Below are 21,880 nucleotides of genomic sequence, written 5' to 3'. Positions count from 1 at the left end.
TGGTGAGAATCTTAGTCTTCTTGACATTGAGCCTCTATCCATATTGAAGGCTGCAGTCCCTGACCCTCAGCAGCAAGCGCTTCAGGTCCTCCTCAGTTTCAGCAAGCAGGGTGGTGTCATCTGTATAATGCAGGTTGTTGATAGATATTCCACCAATCTCAATACTGCATTTCTCCTCATAGAGCCCAGCCTCCCGGATGATCTGTTCTGCATACAGGTTGAAAAGGTATGGAGACAGGACACATCCCTGGTGTATGCCCTTCCCAATTTTGAAACATTCAGTGTTTCCTTGCTCTGTTCTGACGACTGCTTCTTAGTTCAAGTATAAGTTTCACATTAGCATGATCAGGTGTTCTGGGATTCCCATTCTTCTAGAGTCAGCCACAGTTTGTTATGGTGCACGCAGTCAAATGCCTTTGCATAACCAATGAAGCACAGATAGCTTTCTCCAATCTATAAAATGTGACATACCATTTAAGATTGTGGGGAAACTTTAGAAAGATAAGAAATGTCTATCAGATTTTTTAAGTCCATTACCAGTATTGAGTAAAAGGAACTCTAGTGGCCTGATGGGTAGGGAATTGAGCTGCCAAGCCAAAAGTGAATGGTTCAAGTCTACCTGTTGCTCTGTGGGAGGCAAATGGACAATCTCCTCTAGTGGGATTTACAGCTTCTCAAAACCTATTTTTTCATATGATATTTCCAATAATTGTCAAATCCAAACAAACCTTATTAATAGTATTATCATTTCATGTTCTCTACAAATTAAGCAACAAATAATAATTTCCTGATAGATTTTGTTTTCCTACCTAGACACGTGGCACAGTTTTTATATAATCAAATCTTTTATGTACCTTGGTAAGATGTTTCTGTTTTCTTCACTAAATCCCACATAAACATTTGTAACAGGGATTTTATAAGATTATTGCTATTAGTAAATGGATTTAAGAGTGTTTACCCTACATAGTTATTGCTTATATTTCATACAGGTATTGCTTTTGCATGTATTTCTTATAAAGTCATATTTCTAAATTATTTTATTAGTTGAGATAGTATATTGTTACATTTTTCTTCTTCTTTTACAATTACATATGTTGCAAGTAATGATTATTATTTCTTTTCCTTTCCAGTAGCTTTCCCCCTAATTTCTGTTCTGTTCTCTTTTGTTTAAAACTTTGAGAATGAGTTTGAGAGTGAAGTTAGCAAATATACTTGTCATTCACTCTTAATCTTAGTGGGGATGCTTTTCTCATCCCTGACCCCATCAGTGTGATGTCGGATACCGGCTTGAACCATTCTTTGTCATTTATAGAAGTATCTTTCTACTCTGGGCTAGCTACGTGCTATAGAAGCACATCTTTCTCTTTTTGTATTGCTGCTGCAATTTTAGGCTGGAACATATGTATAAAGCGTTATGGTTGCACATAATACTGGTTAGAGCAAGGACTCTGATTTCAAACTTGTGGCTAGAAAAGGTATTTTCAAAAATGGTCATTTTTACTGTGTTCAACTGCTTCCTTTGACCACCTTAAAACAAACAAACAAACAAATTCAAATCAAAACCTATTGCCTAAAATCTATCTCAACTGAAAAAGACCCTCCATTGGCTTTTTAAGGCTATAAATCTTAATGTAGAACACTATTTCCTTTTTCTTTTGCAGAAGTGCTGATGGGCTTAAGACCTTTCAATTAAGAGTCTAACACATAAGCCATTATGCAACCAAGGCTCTTTTTAATCGCCCCAAACAAGACAAATTATTGATGAAGTAAAATTTTTGTCAGATGATCTCTCTTGAAGATTTTATAGCAAGAAGTTATAAATGTTTCATGTGTAGAAAATATGAGCATTTTTAAAAAACAGACTAAAATCTACAGATTATCTAATTTATACAATTTATGTGTCAACAATACAATCCATGGAGACTATTATAACTTTGGAGAATATTTTAGGCTCCAGTGAATGTTAAGTTCATTTTGTTTCAGTGATTAATTGCTTCGCTGCTAACCCCAAGGTCAGTTATTTGAGTCTATCAGCCAATCTGTGGCAGAATTATGAGCTCATATGTTTTTGTAAATTTCTACAACCTTAGAAACTCTAGTTTCTACTTGGTCCTATAGAGGGGCTATGGGTAGAAGAGTCATCAACAACCTGCGTTATGCAGATGCTTGCTGAAACTGAGGAGGACCTGAAGCGCTTGCTGCAGAAGGTCAAGGACTGCAGCCTCCTTCATGGATTGAAGCTCAACATCAAGAAGACAAAGATTCTCACCACTGGGCCAATTGGCAGCATCAGGATGGATGGTGAAAAGATTGAGATAGTTAACAGTTTTAGTTTGCTTGGCTCCACAATCAACACTCTTGGTAACAGCAGCTAGGAAATCAAGAGACAAATTGCATTGGGAAATTCAGCTGTGAGGGACCTCTCAAGAGTACCGAAGAGTAATGACATCAGGCTGGAGACTAAGGTGCACCTGGTCAGGTCTATATTCTTCGCAATTATGTGCTATGCATCAGAGCACTGGACAGTGAATAGGGTTGATAGAAAGAGAATTGATACCTTTGAGCTGTGGTGCTGGAGAAGAGTGTTGAATATACCATGGACTGCTAGGAGAAGAAACAGGTTTGTCCTGGAGAAGGTGATTCCAGCATGCTCCTTGGAGTCAAGGATTCTGAAACTTTATCTGACATATTTGGGGCATGTTGCAAGGAGGGACTGGTCCTTGGAGAAGGGACATCATGTTTGGCAGAGCGGAGGGGTGGCGAAGGAGAGGAAGACCTTCAATGGGATGGATCGATTCTGTGACTGGAGTGGTGGGAATAAGTGCTTTTGAGATGGTGAGGTTGGCACAGGATTGAACAGCGTTTAGAGCTCTTGTACATAGGGTCACTATGAGTCGCAAACGACTTGATGGCCTATAACAACAACAACAACAACTTCTTGTTGACTTGACAGCAACAAGTAGTTACTTATCTGCTCTCTCTCATTGCTGCTAAGTTGGAACCAATGCATAGCTGACACTCCACTGAGTTTCTAAGGCTGTAAGTCACATGGGAAGAGATGACCCGTTTTTCTCCTACTGGTAAATTTGAATTGCCAAAAATGTACCCTACTTCAAAAAAAAACTTTTAAAAAGGCAAAAATTCCTATCCAAATACTTTAAAAACCCCACATCCACAAAATGATAATTTAGAGTTTAGAAGAATCAATGTAGAAAATAGAAGAAACAAGAAGTTAATGGGTTACCTCAAAGTAAAATGGAAAAAGGAAAAGCAGTCTCTGCTCCATCTGTTTGCATCATATGTATGACAACAGCCCAGAGTAAGAGATCTATCACTGGAAAGAGGAATGGGGCAGAGGGTAGATATTTGTTCAACAATTGATAAATATTTTAAAAAAAAAGTAAACTGGGAGAGGGAGAGGGGAGAGTGAGGGGGTACAATGTGCAACAATGCATGAAAATCTAACTTCTCTAAATGTTCATTAAAATCACAATTAAATTTTAATTTTTAAAAAGAATAGCAGCCTCAAAATTTAAGTAAACAGAAGTTAATTAGGAAATTTTCTAAGTAAGAAAAATTAGGAAAAAGTTTGTTGTCATTGTTGGTACTGCTGTCAAGTCTAGTATTATCCATCGCAACCTAATAAACAACATATCTGAACCCTGTTCTATCCTGTGCCATCCTAATACTTCCTCATGCACTAGAGACCGTTGCAGCAGTTACCGTGTCAATCTACCTGGCTGAAGGTCTTCCTCTCCTTTGTCAACCCTCTGCCTTCTCAAGTATGATGTGTTTTTCCTGAGGGAAACGAGGCTAGAAATAGAATGATCACATTTTGTGTGTTCAATGATTCATTCATTGCAAATACCTTTTTTAAAAAACACAGTGACTACATATAGACCTCTCTTGATGGACTGCTTAGGAATCAGAGTGACTACATCTGTGATAAGAATAGTCAGAGAAGTTCAATATTGGCAGTTAAAACTAGGCCAGGGGCAGACTATGGAACAGATCATCAATTACTCATGGCAAGTTCAAATGAGGCCAAGGTAAATTAAAACAGTCCACAAGAGTAAAAATATGATCTTGAGACTACTCCACTTGAATTTAAAAATCATCTTAAGAATAGATTTGAAGCAGTGAAACCAATGATTGCAGACTTGATGAGCTGTAGGATGTTATCAAGGATATCATCCATGAAGAAAGAGAGCAAAAGGTTATTGAGAAAAACTGGATAAATTGTGTACACTGCACTGAAACAGATGAGGGAGAGAATAATTTAAAACAGACGTGTGGTAGGGTATTATGGTTATCACAAGACTCCACAATTAAGGTTGCATAGTGGAATGTACCTGGGGCAGGGGGAGGGGTGTGGGGGGGGGGTGGATTGTGTACCAGCAAGGGAGTTTTTCTTTTACTTTTCAAAGAGAGGAGCAAACTGAGGGGAGGGCGGGAGGGCTGGGTGGGGAGAGAAGTGCAGCAATGAATGAATGGAAATCCAAAATCCCTGTTTATGTTCATTAAAATTATTAAAATAAAAAAAAGAGAGCAAATGGTCATTATAAGGAGGAGAAACCGAACTGGATGTCAGAAGAGACTGAAAATTGCACTGGAACATCAAGAAGCTAAAATAAAGGGGAAATATGCTGATATAAAAGAGCTGAACAGAAGATTTCACAGTGCATCTCAAGAAGACAAAGACTATTTTAATGGAATGACAAAGCGCTAGAATTGGAGAACAAAAAGGGAAGAACTTGTTCTGAATTTCTCAAGCTGCGAGAACTGAAAAAACAAATTTAAGCCTTGAGGTGCAATATTGAAAGAGGCTGTGGGCAATATATCCAATGATCCAGAGGCACGTAAATAACTTTGAGGGAATACACAGAGTCACTGTACCAAAGAATTAACTGATGCTGAAAAATTTCAGGGAATTATGAACAGGCACCAATGGTAACAAAGAAAGATGTCTGAAGCTTCACTGAAGGCATTGGGAAAAAAATAAAGAAAAAATTTATACCACCATTAAGGAGGCAAATGACCATTTGTTTTATTAAGTTTTGTTTTATTGTTGTTTGTTTGGTTTTATTTTACTAGGCAAAAATGTAGGCATTTAACTAATACTCTAAAAATAATTATTAGGAATAAAGGTAAGAAAAATCGACTTTTTCTTCTACTGCGCATCTCAGTGTCATAGGCATTGCTTTGGCCCTTTTTATTATATTCCAAATTCACACACACAGCAACTAATACGTTATGAAAGCAGAGGAGTACATCCTGACTAAGAAATGAAGTGATTTACACTTAGCAAAATATTTGGGTTTTAACCATTCTGTGAGTATTAAATGAACATGAAAGAAAAATGAAATTGATTCTATAATGATTTACTTGAATTATTTTTGTGTATCATCCTAATTATACTCCAAAAGGGAAAAATATATGACAAATTAGAAGTGGAAATTTTATTTCAATGTTAATAATAGTTGATATTTAATTGAGATCACATCTTTAATCTTATCTTTCTTCCACCAATAACCCATCTTTATTCTTATTATCTTGTTTTCAGTACAGAATTATTACCCACTGGTTTTCAATTACAGAGATGCCCATATTGATTCTATTCTTGATTTTAGCTCCCAACTGAAAAATTATTCATTTAGCCCTCTAAAGCTGCATTCAGTAGCTAGTTTAAGCTTTTTAAAAAATATTTGAACTCAAAATGCAGAAAGCGAAAATTGATAAACACTATTGTTCCTGTTGTATGAAGCTATTGGGGAACAGACTTTGAAATTATTTTAACTCAAATCACTATTAAAATGTAAGAAGACAAATAGTAATCAAAAATGTCATCACCATATGGAGGAAAACTTGATGTCAGTCACAGCATTTATAAAGAACAGGTGGCGCTTAAGTAATCAAAATCCCATTATGGAATTATACAAATGTAACCTAAATTCCATAGATCTGTAGGAAAGTGATGTACATAAATTAGACAAAAGACCTTTCATTAAAATATACACTATGAGTTGTTTCACTGTTGTTTCCAAAGCTTCACAAAAGGAGTGAAAATATTCTATTCCACATCACACTGTTTCTGTATTTTCTGAGGAAATAATTACATCCTTTGTCTCTATCAAAGACTGTGTACATTATTTGTTTTAAGAATGAGTTATGTCTCTCAGTCCAGTATTTGAGCACTAATAACCACTGTTCCAAGGCTCTAGCTGTGGTAGTGGTGAAAGCGGTAGTGGGGCAAACGGGGTGGTGGGGTAGTAGAGTCTTAAAGATCATCAACTAAGTGCATTGAAGGTCTGACTGATACAGGCTCTTTAAAGGATCCACTATCCACCCAAAGTCTGCTGTCCATAGTGGCTATCTTGAGTTCTTTTCTGTCTTGGAGTCGGACTTTTCCCCCAAAATATGGAAGCCCTAAGCCATATTAGAATTTTCCATCTCAAATTTTATATAATTGTAGGAAATGGTTTGGAAAATAAAGGTAGATGAAGAAAATGAAAATATTAACGTAAACCCATAATTTCCATGTGCATGTGTCTGTGTATACCAAAATATTGGTATTTCCACCTGCACTTCTGTATTACTCTTTTAAGGCAATATCTTTATACATTGACATTTCTAGAACATATTATTGGTTATTATGCCCATGGTGAATTGGAATAAAACTCTCCATTTGGGGGGCGGGGGGGAGGAATCCCAAAACAAACCAAACAAACTAGAAGCATAGAAACAAACCAGTGTTTGGTTATGTCTCATTTGTAGCCTCCTATCTGGCTTAAAAGAGCCCTAGTGAAATCACACCTTACATGTCAGGGTGCTACATGAAAGGTCAGCTGTTCAAATCCACCAGTTGCTCCATGTGGAAGAAAGATGAAGTAGTCTTTTCCTGTTAAGACCTACAACCTTAGAAAAACCCATTGTCCTGAGTCAGAAAGGCCTGAAGACAGTAGTGCTGGCTTTGGTTTATTTGACTTGAAGAGACTCGCTACAGATTTTCCATGCTAACCAGCAGTCAGGAAATCAAAAAGCGTATCGCGATGGGAAAGTCTGCTGTTAGGGACCTCTCTAAAGTACTCAGGAACAATGGTGTCTCTATGGAGACTAAGGTGCGCCTGATACAGGCCATGGTATTTGCAATCGCTTGTTATGCATCAGAGAGTTGGACAATGACTAGGGAGGACAGAAGGAGAGTGGATGCTTTTGAGCTGTGGTGCTGGAGAAGAGTACTGAATGTACTATGGACTGCCAGGAAAACAAACAGCTTCATCTTGGAGAGGATTAAACCAAGCTACTCCTTGGAGGCAAGGATTCTGGGGCTTCGTCTGACATACTTTGGACATGTTGCCAGGAGGGACGGGTCCTTGGAGAGGGACATCATGCTTGGGAGGGTGGAGGGACAGCGCAGGAGGGGAAGACCCTCTATGAGATGGATTGATTCGGTGACTGGGGTAATCGGGATGGGTGTGTCAGAGGCAGTGCGGTTGGCGCAGGATAGAGCAGGATTTAGGGCTGTTGTGCATAGGGTCGCTATGAGTCGAAAACGACTCGATGGCACATAACAACAACAACAACAAGGTGAGCCTTATAATTACTTCTGAAAGAAAAACTCACCTTGGCCATATTAAGCTAGAATTATCTAAGGAGTGAATATTACTGACTCAAATTGTTTCACATTTTTATTAAAAATTCACATCAATGTCAAACTTCCCACTATTTTTGTCCTTTATTTAATATGAGAAGAAAGCTCAAGGTTAAATTTTCTGAAGAAAATATTTCTCTTAATCATGTTTTTATACTACACAAACCTTGGGCATACTGATTAGGTATCTATTACTTTATGACCAGTGGCTTTTTATAGATTTCTTCATACCTTTTCTGTGCTTAAATTATACTTATACCTAACCATTAAATTATGAGATAATTAAAGTTAGCACTTAGAGTTGCTTATCCAAAATTATTTCCTGGATAGAAAATCACTTGAGTCATAAGGCATAATTAATATTTCCACACACTAATTCTTGTAGCACTTGTTTTATCTTTATTCCAGGGGCTTGTTATTTTCTATGTGGGTACTATTGGTATGCATATTTCAGAGGAGCTCTGGTGGTACAGTCTATAGGGAGTTGCACTGATAATCTGAAGGCCATACCTGTCTGGCAGTTAGAACCTACCAGCCACTCCTTGGGAGAAAGATAAGCATTTTCCAGAGTCAGAAACCCAAGAGGTGGTTATCTAGGAGTAGTTCCAACCTAATGAAAGAGAGAAAGGGAGACAAAGACGAGAGAGAGAGAGAGAGAGAGAGAGAGAGAGAGAGAGAGAGAGAGAGAGAGAGAGAATTAGTATGTTCCACTGGTGTTTCCTGAGAAAAAGAATGGGAATTTATCTTTCTGTTCCCTATAGTAGGCCACTAGAGATCACTAGAGTAAACATCATAGCCCCTAGCATAGAATCAATACAGTTAATACACAGTGACTAAATAAAAGAATAGATGAATAAAGAGTTGGTTACATTATTGTTGTTGTTATGTCAAGTTGACTACAACTCATAGTGATCCTAAGAACAAAGCTCTGAATCCTGCCCTGTCTTGAGCCAATCTCATTGTCTCGGAGACACCTGTCATTGCCACAGTGTCAATCCATCTCATCCAGCGTCTTTCTCTCCTGCACTGATCCTCCACCCTTCCAAGTTCTTCTCCAAGGACTCCTGACAACATGCCCAAAATATGTGAGATGGAACTTCTAAATCCTTGCCTCCACAGGGCAACTTGGTTTTATCCACTTCAGGCAGACTTATTCATACTCTTGCTAGTCCATTGTATATTCAGTATTCTTCTCCAGCATCATAATTCAGAGATGTTGATTATTCTGTCATTCTTAGCCATTGTCCAGCTCTCAAATACATAGCAAGTAATTGAAAAAGAGCATGGACTGGATCAGGTACACTCAAGACTGACACCGTTGCTCTTCAGTATTTCTGGAGAGGTCCCTGAAAGCAGACTCTCCCAAAACTACTTGTCTTTTTATTTCTGGACTGCTGGTACCAAGAGTGTTAATTTTGGAGTCAAGCAAGATAAAAATGTTAACCACCTCAATCCCTTCTCCATATATCTATGCTGTCAATTGGCCAGGTGGTAAAAATCTTTGTTCTCTGAATGTTGAGATACAATTCATATTGAAGACTGTAGTCCTTGACCTTCTGATTAGACAAGCAAGGTTGTGTTATCTGCATAACAAGGATTGCTTATGAGTCTTCTTGCAATCCTGATGCCACATGCTTCTTCGTAAAGTCTAGCCTCCCTGTGTATAGATTGAAAAGATATGGAGAAAGGACATATCCATGACAAATTCTTTTCCTTATTTTAAACCATAAAATAAAGCCTCAGGAGTGGATAGAATAACAATTGGCATATTTCCACAAACAGATTGCATCCCTGGATGTGCTTACCTAGCTATGCCAAGAAACCTGAAGGACAGCTACTGGGCCAATTGACTGGAAAAGATCTATATTTATTCCATTTTTTTTAAAGGGGTGGGATCCAACAGAGAGTGGAAATTATCAAACAATGCAACTATTATCACATGCAAGCAAAATCTTCCTGAAGATTGTAAAAAAGAAAAAAAAATACAAGCTGGGCTTAGAAGAGGCTGTGGCACTAGGGACATCATTGCCAATATCAGTGGATCTTGGCTGAAAGAACAAAGTACCACAGGAATGTCTATCTGTGTTTTATTGACTATGCAAAGACATTCGACTGTGTGGGTCACAACAAACTGTGGCCAAACTTGAGAAGAATGGGAATCCCAGAACACTTGATTGTGCTCATGAGAAACCTATACCTAGACTAGGAAGCAGTGACACAGAGCAAGATGAGTTGAAAGGAAAGTCTGCTGCCAGGAACCTCTCCAGAGTATTGAGAAGGAACAATGTCAGTCTAGAGACTAAGGTGTGCCTAATCCAGGCTCTGGTCTTCACAATCACTTGTCATGATTCAGATAGTTGGACAATGACTAAGGATGACAGAGGAAGAATCAATGCCTTTGAATTGTGGTGCTAGAGAAGAGTCTTGAACATACCATGGACTGGCAGGAAAAAAAATTGGTTTTTCTTGGAGAGAGTGAAATCGAGTTTCTTCTTGGAGGCTAGGATTTTGAAACTCCATATCATATTTTGGGTACATGGCTAGGAGAGACCAATCCTTGCAGAAGGACATCATGCTTGGAAGGGAGGAGAGACAGCACAGGAGAGGAAGACCCTGGATGAGATAGATTGATACAGTAAATGGGACGATGGGGTCGGAATTAGTTAGACTGACTCAGGGCAGGGCAGGGTTCAGAGCTGCTGTACATAGGGTTACTATGGGTCACAGGTGACTCGATGGAATATAACAACAATATTTTAAAGAGGTATCAGATTACAACTGTGCCATCAGTGAAGGGTAGACTGGTTATTCAGCTTGTGAATTTGCAGTAATATGGAATATCAGTATTTACGCTAAAAACTCTTATGCCAGAAATATTTTTATTCTTAATTACATCTTTTTTTATTGAGATAAAATTTTTATTTTATACTAGTTTACTTACAAAGTTCGTATACATTGTTTTTTCACACTAGATCTTTTCCATTTTTTTTTACTCATACCTCCCTCCACCCATTAAATTGTGCGACCCTATGATTAACCTCACCCCCTGCCCATCCTCACCCCTCTGCTCCTCCTCCCCCTTCTCTCAGTGGATCCTCATACACATTCTACCACAATGGTCTTATACAGTATTTGTTCTTATGGGTCTGAGTTAGTTCACTTAGCATAATGCTCTCCAGTCCTGTTTGCTGTGTAGCATTCCATTGTGTGAATATACCATAATGTCCCAATCCAATCAATTGTAGTTGGACATTTGGGCTGTTTCCATGTTCTTGTGATGGTGAATAATGCTGCTATGAACATTGGTATACAAGTCTCCGTATGTGCCTCAGTTCTAATTTTCTTAGTGTGTATTTCAAGCAGTGTAATAGCTTAGTCATATGGAATTTCTATGTTAAGCTTTCTGAGGAAATGCCAAACTGTCTTCCAGAGTGGTTGTACCATTTTACAGCACCAACAGTGTATAAGAGTTCCTATTTTGTCACATTCTCTCCAGAATTTATTACTTGCTTCCCTGTTAAACTTTACCACTGCTACTGGAGTGAGATGGTATCTCATTATAGTTTTGATTTGCATCTCTCTTATTGCCAGAGATTTTGAGCATTTCTTCATGTGTCTGTTGACCATCTGAATATATTCCTCTGTGAAAATTCTTTCCATGTCTTTTGTCCATTTTGTAATTGGGTTATCATTCTTTTTCTTGTGGAGGCCCTGTAGGGTTCTATAAACTTTTGCTATGATACTCTTGTCTGAAATGGTATTGCCAAATAATTTTTTCTTAGTCAGTAGATTTTCTTTTCACTCTGTTAGAAAATGGTTTTGTCAAGCACAGGGATTTAATCTTTAGAAAGTCCCATCCTCTCCAGATTGTGTATTTCTGGCTCTATTTGGCAGTCTCTTTACATCATAGACTAAGCCATCTAAGCTTGATCCCAGTTTGTCTCTTATGAACTTTATAGTTTTAGGCTTTACTCCCAGGTCCACCTTGATTTGACTTTTGTGTATGATGTGAGATGCAGATCTTGTTTCAGCTTTCTGTAGGTTGCAGTCCAGTTTTGCCAGCACTGTTTGTTGAAGAGATTATCATTTTCCCATTTGATAGGTTTTATTTCCTTGTCAAAATAAAATGGTCCAGGTGACCACAGATACATGAGTCCATTTCTTGGTTCTCAATCCTGTTCCATTGGTCCATGTGCCTGTCATTGTATCATTACCATGCTGTTTTGGTTACTTTTGACATATAGTAGGTTTTGAGGTCAGCAAGTGCTATGCCTCTTACTTTATTCTTTACTTTTTTTTAAAAGCAGATCTCTGCTTATTTTTGGGCTCTTTCGTCTCCAAATAAACTTGAAAATATCCTTTTTGACCTCCTTGAAAAATGAATTAGGTATATGTACTGGATTGCTTTGAACATGTAGATTGCTTTTGGTAGGATTGTCATTTTCACAATATTGAGTCTCTTCTTATCCTTGAACAGGGCACATTTTTTCATGTGTTTAGATCTTTTATTGTGTATCACAGAAATGTCCTGTAGTTTTCTTTGTACAGGTTGTTTGTGTCTCTATTTAGGTCCACTTCAAAGTATCTGATTTTGTGATTGGCTATTGTAAATGGTATTGCTTTTTCTTGGTTTCCTTCTCTGAGTTCTCTTTGTTACTACAGAGGAATCCCAATGAATTTTGGATATTGCTCTTATATCCTGCCACTCTACTGAATTGGTCTACTAGCTCTAGCAAGTTTTCTGTTGAGTCCTTGGGATTTTCTGTGTACACAATCATATCATCCACATATATCTCTTTGCTGATCTGGATGCCTTTTATTTCCTTTCTTGTCTAATACAAATTCTAATACAATATTGAATAGAAGTGGTGAAAATTTTCACTCTTATTTCTATATTTATTTAGGTGACTACTTTTACACTATACTAGCCTATAAAATAAGCATACTGCCTCCTGCCTAAAGGTGTGAAGAAAAAAGACATTCTAAATTACATAAAACATTTTTAAACATCATATATGGTGGAGGAAATTAACAACTTTCCACTTCTGCAGATACACTCAGACACACTGTGAGAAGTATATGTGTTCTATATGTATGTGTAGATAGGTGTATGCCTTACCCTATTGAAACACACAATAACAAAAACAATTATAACAATTGCTGATTTTTATAAGCTCAGAAAGCACAGTGCTGAATGCTTTATGTATTTATATGTTATAAATTTCAAACCTAATTCTGGCAATCATCTTGTAATATAAGTACGATTTTTTATTTCTCTTTTGCAGATGAGAAAATTGCGCTTTATTGAAATGAGAGAACATGTCCAAAGGTATAGGTGATGCTTAGTCACTCATAGCCATGGAGTTGGAACCAATTTAGTAGGTCTTCAGAGCTGTAAGTCACCCAGAAGGACATTTTCTACTCTTTTCCCACAGAACTTCTGGTCGATTTGAACTTACATATAAGTGTAGCCTTTTTGTTAACAGCGCAACTCCCAAAAAAACTACACCACTACGCAATGGGATAAGAACTCAATGACATCAATATAATTGAGATGGTGTAAAAACTGACTCATAACTGACACTCCAGCAGATTTTCAGTTGGCTGCAAATCCCATGATAGGAGGTTGCTCATCTTTCTCTCACAGAGAAGCTGGTGGAATCACACTGCCTGTCTTTGAATTGGCAGCACAATTTCTTACCCACTAGGGCACCAGAACTCCCTTTCTTTGCTATAATGTCCCTGTATTGGCATGTGGAGTTGCTGAAAACACATTATCATGACCCAAACAAAGGGAATCAAAATTTTTAAAAAACAACTGAGTTGATTTTGAGTTGGTGCTGACTCATAGTAACACCATAGACAGAGAGTAGAACTATACTCGACAGTTTCCAAAGGCTTATTTTTCAGAACTAGATCACCAGGCCTCTTCATTTTTAGGTATAAATTAAAATACATATTGTGATGGGAAAGTCTGCTATTAGGGACCTCTCCAAAGTACTGAAGAGCAATAGTGTCTCTCTGGAGACTAAGGTGTGTCTGATACAGGCCATGGTCTTTGCAATCACTTGTTAGGCATCAGAGAGTTGGACAATGTCTAGGGAGGATAGAAGGAGAATTGATGCCTTTGAGCTGTGGTGCTGGATAAGAGTGTTGAGGGTGCCATGGACTCCTAAGAAAACAGATTCATCCTGGAGAGGGTTAAACCAAGCAGCTCCTTGGAGATAAGGATTCTGCGGCTTCGTCTGACATATTTTGATCATGTTGTAAGGAGGCACCGGTCCTTGGGAAAGGATATCATGCTTGGGAGGATGAAGGGCAGGTGCAGGAGGCGAAGGCCCTCTATGAGGTGGATTGATTCAGTGACTTGGGTAATCGGGATGGGTGTGTCAGAGGCAGTGCGATTGACACAGGACAGAGCAGAGTTTAGGGCTGTTGTACATAGGGGTCGTTATGAGTCGCAAGTGACTCAATAGCACATAACAACAACAACAACAACAACAACAACAGATAAGTTCAAATAGCCAACACAACTGTACTACTCAGGGACTCTACTAGGAGATCCAAAAATATTAATTAAATACTGTCCTCCTTTCTTCACCTGTAAACATAAGGCAGCCAAGCCATTCAGTTGTCAGTGGAATTCCAAATGAAAACTACTATCTGGAAATGTGGACTGGCACATTTAAGTGTTACCCTACTCTCCGGTTCGAATCCACCAGACGGTCTGCCGGAGAAGGAGGCGCAATATCCTCCTGTACCAGTCAGATCTGATTTGACGGTACACGTACACAAAATTAAAAAAAAAAAAAAAGTGTTACCCTACTCTCACAGAAAGTATAGATTAGTGCTCTCCAATAATGTTTGAAGAGAAAAAAAAAAGAAAAAAACAAAAACCAGGAGGAATTTGGATCCATTTACAAAGGAATCTCTTCCTGATAATGAGGGGATCTTCCCCCACTGGGTTCAAAGGACTCCCTCTCTTTTGTGGAGCAGTTTCTAAAGTTCAAAGAAAAGACCAAGTCTATATCATTACCTTGGAAACTGCTATGGAATTCAACAGGCTGGTTGTTGAGAATAAATGTACTGTTGCTGCACCAAGTTCATGCAAGTAGCACTGATGGGCAGGACTAAGTTCTCATTACTAATCTTGATGTCAACTTAGCTTGTCATACCTACCCTAAGGAGAGGACAGATGACTGTCTTGTTGGGCTTTTTAAAAAAAGACATTTGAATTATTTCATTGTCAATTATCAAAGGTGAAAACTGAAAGTAAAGGTTCCAGATAAAACAGCAGCTCTGTTTAGTAGTTATCCCTAGCTGACAGAGGTAAGAATTTGCAGCCTGTGTTTGCATTAAATGAAATCTGACTGCATAATCTTGGGAAACCATATTGCCTCTTTAAAAAAAAGTAACTGTGACTCTTATGCTATATTTATAATACCAAATGGTAAGGGCAAAATACCTTCAGGATTCAGATAATGCCATTCACTTTGGCCTTTTCTAATGAAACAAAAATAAAACTGCATAAAATTAGGAATTTTAGAGGAAAAATTAACTGAAAAATAAAGACATGGAGCCAATCCTTGGGAACTCTTTCCCAAGAAACAAATGTGACTCTGGCTAGCTGTAGCATTTTATTTATTTGTTTGTTGATGGAAACACTGAGAACAAAAATAAAAGTGATCCTTTTGTGATCCTGTTTGGCCGTGACAGATTCCTTCCACATTGCCATAGTAACTGAAAGAAGTGCATTTATGAATAGACTTAGAATTCTAAGGCTTGAGTTTCCTGCCAAGAAGAGAACACAGGGCGGAGAAAATAGGGGAAAGTCAAGGAAAGGAAAAGAAAATAGATTGAGGTGTTGATTTCCAAGCTCTCTGACTTGGAGAGTGCAGGCACACCCCAGGTTGGGACAATCTTGCCTTCTTGGGCCTCCTAAGAGGTTTAGGCAATAAAATTAGGTCTCCTGCAGCAGAATGAATTGAGACAATCTCCAAAGCTCCTTCTGATGTCAAAAGGAAAAGCAACACTATTGATTGTCAACATTTATGTGGTGGAAGAAAAAGAGCTCCCTCTGATATGATGTAATAAAGACAAGGAACAGAGATGGGCAATGGACATGCTTACTGGGCAAGGCATGTGACAGAAGTGAAAAGAATGCAGTATAAGAACAATTACCCAGCAACAACACTTCCTGCTGTTTCTCATTTTGTCAAATATCTTGGAAAATAATTGTACAAATATTAAAAAATATATAATGAAAGAGAGATTATGAAAGGTAATTGACACACAGCTCTTGGGAAACAATAGGACCATAAACACTAGGGAAAGCGTACCAAAGAGGGGCCCTGAGACCTAATTCCAACTGGTTTCTGGCAATAAGGATGGTGAGTTCAGTGCTGTCAGTTCTATTTTTTTTTTTAATTTAGGTTGTTTATTTTTCATTTCAATGAACATCTACAGAGATTTTGGGATTCCATTCATTCATTGTTGCACCCTTCTATTTTTTAAGAGAAACTAGATGTCATGATTTTTATGTGAGATCTTCTGAGGTTTTAATTACGGTCAAAGACTTTTAAAATAGCATTAAGCCAAACAAAATACGCCCAGAGTCCGAGTCTAAAATCATTATGTCTCTGGCACAAGAGCTAGTGGTGAGAAGGAAGTAGACAGAGGCAAGAGAGTCTAAGTGACCATGGGCAGTGAAGATGACGTATGAACTTTGCAAAATTGTGATCGAAATTGAGAGATATCACCAATTCTTAGGGATAGAGGTAGAAGAAGATACGTTAAATAGACTTCATAGTTAGTACTCCGTAAACAGGGATGTACCCTATCTCCATACCATTTCAATTTATATGCAGAACAGATCATCTGGGAGGCTGGGCTCTGTGAGGAGGAATGTGGTATCAGGTTTGGAGGAAGAGTCACCAACAATCTGCGTTATGCAGATGACACTACTTTGCTTGCTGAAACTGAGGAGGACCTGAGACATTTGCAGCAGAAGGTCAAGGACTGCAGTCTTCAATATGATTTGAAGCTCAGCATTAAATAAACAAAAATTCTCACCACAGGAGAGATTGGCACCATCATGATAGATGGTGAAGAGATTGAGATTGTTAACCTCTTCTGTTTGCTTGGCTTCACAATCAACACTCTTGGTACCAATAGCTAAGAAATCAAAAGGTGAATTGCTTTGGGAAAATCTGCTGTCAGGAACTTCTCCGGAATATGGAAAGTAATGATGTCAGTCTGGAGACTAAGGTGTGCCTGCCTGATTCAAGCCATGATCTTCACAATTATTTGCTATGCATTCGAAAGCTGGACAATCACTAATGATGACAGAAGAAGAATTGATGCCTTTGAACTGTGGTGCTGGAGAAGAGTATTGAATATACCATAGACTGCTAGGAGTACAAGTTAACCTGGAGAGGGTGAAACCAAGCTGTTCCTTGGAGGCAAGGATTCTGAAGCTCTTTCTGACATACCTTCAGCATGTTGCAAGGAAGGAGAAGTCCTTGGAGAGGACACCATGTTTGGGAATGTGGAGGGACAGTGCAACAGAAGAAGACCCTGGACAGTGGATTGACTCATTGAGGTAATTGGGGTGGGTGAATCAGAGATGATGATGTTGGTTCAAGATAGAGCAGAGTTCAGAGCTGTTGCACATGGGTTTGCTATGAGTCACTAGCAACTTGATGATATTTAATAAAAACAGCATTTAATACTTAGCATATACTTTCATAAATACTTTCTCTGTCACAAACTTTGCTATAACAGAGAATGTTTCTAGACTTCTTGGCTCCCTAATTTTATTTTTGTTTTATCCATAATTGTATTTTTTGTTAAGAAATAATTAACATATACATAATTATACCTTCTATCTCTTTATCTAACATCTCACTTTTATAACAATAGTAAAGAATCTAATAGCAGGCTATTTTGTGTATTAGTGATTTCTTTCGAATAGTAATGCATGTGAGGTGCTAGGCAAAAATTTCACTAGTTCTAATGGTTAAAGCTTGGAAACAGGAGTGGTATCCACTTCCATAAATAGCTTACCTCGGGAAACCCTACGAACATGGAGAAAGGATGAAAGTCACGCAACTGTCGAGGACTTCCATTCATAGGGTCACTATGAGTCGCCTACAACTCGACAGCACTTAACAACAGCAACATAATGGTTAATGGTCCTGTGCCAACTTGACTGGGCCATGATTCTTAGTAATTTGGCAGTCATGTAAAAATGTAGTCATCTTCCATTTCGTGGTCTAATGCATTTATCCTTCATTTTTACATAATGTCTATTTTCTGGTAATGACCTAGTTTTTTGGTATCTAACCATATTGTTAAGGGCTGAGTGGGTGTATACATATGTACACATATTTGATTATATATGACATACACATATTTTTTTTTTAAATAGCAATGAAATGAACCTCCATCTGTCTACCTCATAGCTTAAAAAGCAGGCTACTGAGGTTCTTCTCCAATTACTTCCCTTTCCTACTCAGGGGAAGCTCTGCTTCTGTAGTCTCTAAGGACTAATAACCAAAAGGCTGCCTTTCTTTGGGAATTCAAATCTACTAGCTGCTCCAAGAGGGGAAGATGGCAATCTGTTGTACAATTTACAGCCTCAGAAACGTATGGAGTGTCAGCTTTGAACCAGTTCCTGCTTGATGTCAAAGAGATTTTTAAGTTCTTTAACTTAAATATGATCACTACCCTGAATTCTGTGCACACTGTTTCTTGTTTTGTTGTTGGCTTTTTAATATAATTGCTTTGTAATTGTTTGTATAAGGTGATTTCTAGAAGTTTTTTATAATACAGAAAACTATATATGGTATATATGCTCCTTATTTATAAGTATGTATGTATATTTTGAAAGTTTTTTTGTATGTACATAGCTACTTTTTATATTTTTCCCCCCCAGGTTAAATTTTCTATAAATGAAGTCGTAACCTAAGTATTTGTTTACTTGCTTTTTGGTTTTGTTTCAACAATACTTTTAAAACTCACACATATCAATGTTTATAGGTGTCGTAAACCACAGAGCTATGAGCAATTTTATTCGTTTTTTGATGTTTGTTGTGGTGTTATTGTTGTTATGTCCTGTTGAGTCACCTGTGACTCATAGCCAGCCTGTTCACAATAGGTCTGTGCAATCCTGAGCCAGTCTTACTATCTCAGACACACCCGCCCCCATCCATAACCATAGTTACTGTGTCAAACCATCTCATTCATGGTCTTCTCCCTCCTACATTGTCCCACCACCTTTCAAAGCATGATGTCCTTCTCCAAGGACTGGTCCTTCCTGTCAGCATGCACTCATGCAAAAATCCCTCCAGGAAATATGTGATATAATACAATTACAAAATCACATTTTATGTTCATATTCAACTTTAATTTGCTTTTCATAGTGACTGTACCAAGATTTGTGCCTAGTAAACTAGAATTATTATTGTTCCATAGACTTTATATGTAGGTGAGCTCTGGTGGCTTAGTGATAAGAAAAAGTGCTACAATTCCAAAGACACATGGTCATAATCTACCAGCTGCTCCGTGGGAGAAAGAGAGGCAATCTCTTGTGTGATTAACTGTCTCTGAAAATCAGCTGGAGGGTCAACTATGAGTTGGTTCTGACTCAATGGCACACAACTACAACAGAAACAACCACATAGTTGCTAACACTTTTATCAGTAGTTTTTACAAGTTGAAGTTAAATATGCATACTGTCATGTGTGATTCTAACTCTATCAGTTGTCTAAACAGAAAAAGGCAACACTGCATGGTTTAAAATCAAGAATGGTGTGCATCAGGGTTGTATTCTTTCTTTATAGATATTCAATGTGTATGCTAAACAAATAATATAAAAAGCTGGCATATACAAAGAAGAACGTGGCATCAGGATTGGAAGAAGACTCATCAACACCTTGGTTATGCACATAACACTGCCTTCTTTGTAGAAAGTGAAGAAGTCTTGAAATATTTAATGAAGAGGAAAAAAAGCCCCCAACTTTTAACTTTCAATACAGATCATGAATCAATATCAAGAAAACAAAAGTTCTCACAATTGTACCATCATGATAGATGGAGAAAAGATTGAAGTTTTCAATGATTTCCTTTTAATTGGATCTACAATCAATAGCCATAGTACTAGTAGTCAAGAAATTAAAAGATGTGTTGCATTAAGAAAATCTGCTGTCTGAAACCTCTTCAAACTGCTAAAGAGTAATGATGTCAAATGACTCCTGATCCAAGCCAGAAAGTATTCTCAGCTGCTTCCTATGCACCTGAAAGTTAGACAATGGATAAATTTACCAAAGAAGAATTGATGCTTCTGAGTTGTGATGTTAGAGAAGAACACTGAATATGGACTGCCAGAAGAACAAACAAGTATGTTTTGAAGAATGTGCCAAGAGAGTGCTCCTTAGAAGTTAGGATGGTGAAACTTCATTTCATATATATTGGACATGTTGTTGGAGGGACCATTCCTTAAGAAAAGGCATCATGTTTGGAAAGGTAAAATGGATCTGAGCATATCAGAGATTATGAGGATGTTATAGGAAAGGACAAAGTTCCAATCCATTGTCAAAAGGGTCACCGTGACTAGCAGTGGACTTGATGATACATAACAATGACAAGTGGGGTTGGGAACACTAGTGAAAATGAACAAATGCAAAGGAAAGCTATTTCTAATGTCTACTTAGAAATTTTTACCTTTATAATCTGAAAATTCCTTACGTTGAATCTATGAAAACCCAAGTTCCTTGCCACTCCTTACCTTTGTATTAATATTGTTTTTTATCATTGCATGTGCATATAAAATATATTTTCCATTTATATATCCTTACACCTATAATTCAGTGACATTAATTAAGTTCATCATACAATACAAACATTAATGTTATCCAGTTTTCTATCACCATTAAAATTTCAGAAACTCCTAAGCAAGAACTTCCTCTTTCATTTTCTCTTTGAACTCTGGTAATGACTAATAAACTCTGATAATGACAAATAAACACATTCTTCTAAATATTTCATATCCAACACTGATCAGTCAGTTTGTTGGACTGTGGTAGCTTGAGTATTTCTGTGACACTTGACTTAGGTACCATTATTTCAAATACCAGTAGGGTTCACCCATGGTGCAGATTTCAGAAGGGCTTGCAGACAAAATACAGAGCAGATGGGAAGAAGGACTGGCCATTGACTTCTGAAATTGTTGTTGTTCTTGTTATGTGCCATTGAGTCGCTTGCAACTCATAGCGACCCTATGTACAACAGCCCTAAACTCTGCTCTGTCCTGTGCCAATCTCACTGTCTCCGACACACCCATCCTGATTACCCCAGTCACTGGATCAATCCACCTCATAAAGGGCCTTCCCCTCCTGCGCTGTCCCTCCACCCTACCAAGTATGATATCCCTCTCCAAGGACCAGTCCCTCCTTACAACATGTCCAAAGTATGTTAGACAAAGCCTCAGAACCTTTGTTTCCAATGAGCCACCTGGTTTAATCCTCTCCAGGGTGAATCTGTTTGTTTTCCTAGCAGTCCATGGTACCCTCAACACTCTTCTCCAGCACCACAGATCAAAGGCATCAATTCTCCTTCTATCCTCCTTAGTCATTGTCAAACTCTCTGATGCATAACAAGTGATTGCAAAGACCATGGCCTGTATTTGACGCACCTTAGTCTCCAAGGAAACACCATTGCTCTTCAGAACTTGGAAAGGTCCCTAACAGCAGACGTTCCCATAATAATAGGTCTTTTAATTTCCTGGATACTGGTGCCAAGAGTGTTGACTGTGGAGCCAAGAAAACTGAAGCTGTGAACAATCTCAATCTCCTCACCATCCATCCTGATGCTGCCAATTAGTCCAGTGGTGAGAATCTTTGTCTTCTTGACATTGAGCCTCAATACATATTGAAGGGTGCAATCCTTGACCCTCTGCAGCAAGCGCTTCAGGTCCTCCTCAGTTTCAGCAAACAGGGTTGTGTCATCTGCATGACACAGATTGTTGATAGATCTTCCACCAATTCTGATGTCGTATTTCTCTTCATAGAGCCCAGCCTCCTGGATGATCTGTTCTGCATACAGGTTGAAAAGGTATGGAGATAAGACACATCCCTGGGGTATGCCCTTCCCAATTTTGAACCATGCAGTGTTTCCTTGCTCTGTTCTGATGACTGCCTCTTGGTCCAAGTATAGGTTTCACATTAGCAC

The 21,880-nt window shown here is 38.1% G+C and overlaps 1 pseudogene; it reads right to left on the bottom strand.

Annotated features, from left to right (window-relative positions):
- Positions 1–1,506: 1,506 nt before the first annotated feature.
- Positions 1,507–21,880, bottom strand: part of LOC102869521 — a 23,581-nt pseudogene continuing 3,207 nt past the window's right edge.

Source organism: Elephantulus edwardii, unplaced genomic scaffold (genome assembly GCF_000299155.1).
Source record: "Elephantulus edwardii isolate Elephantulus edwardi_28Jun2011 unplaced genomic scaffold, EleEdw1.0 scaffold00206, whole genome shotgun sequence".
In the NCBI taxonomy this organism is placed as follows: Eukaryota; Metazoa; Chordata; class Mammalia; order Macroscelidea; family Macroscelididae; genus Elephantulus; species Elephantulus edwardii.
This window is presented reverse-complemented; position numbering and strand designations above follow the sequence as displayed.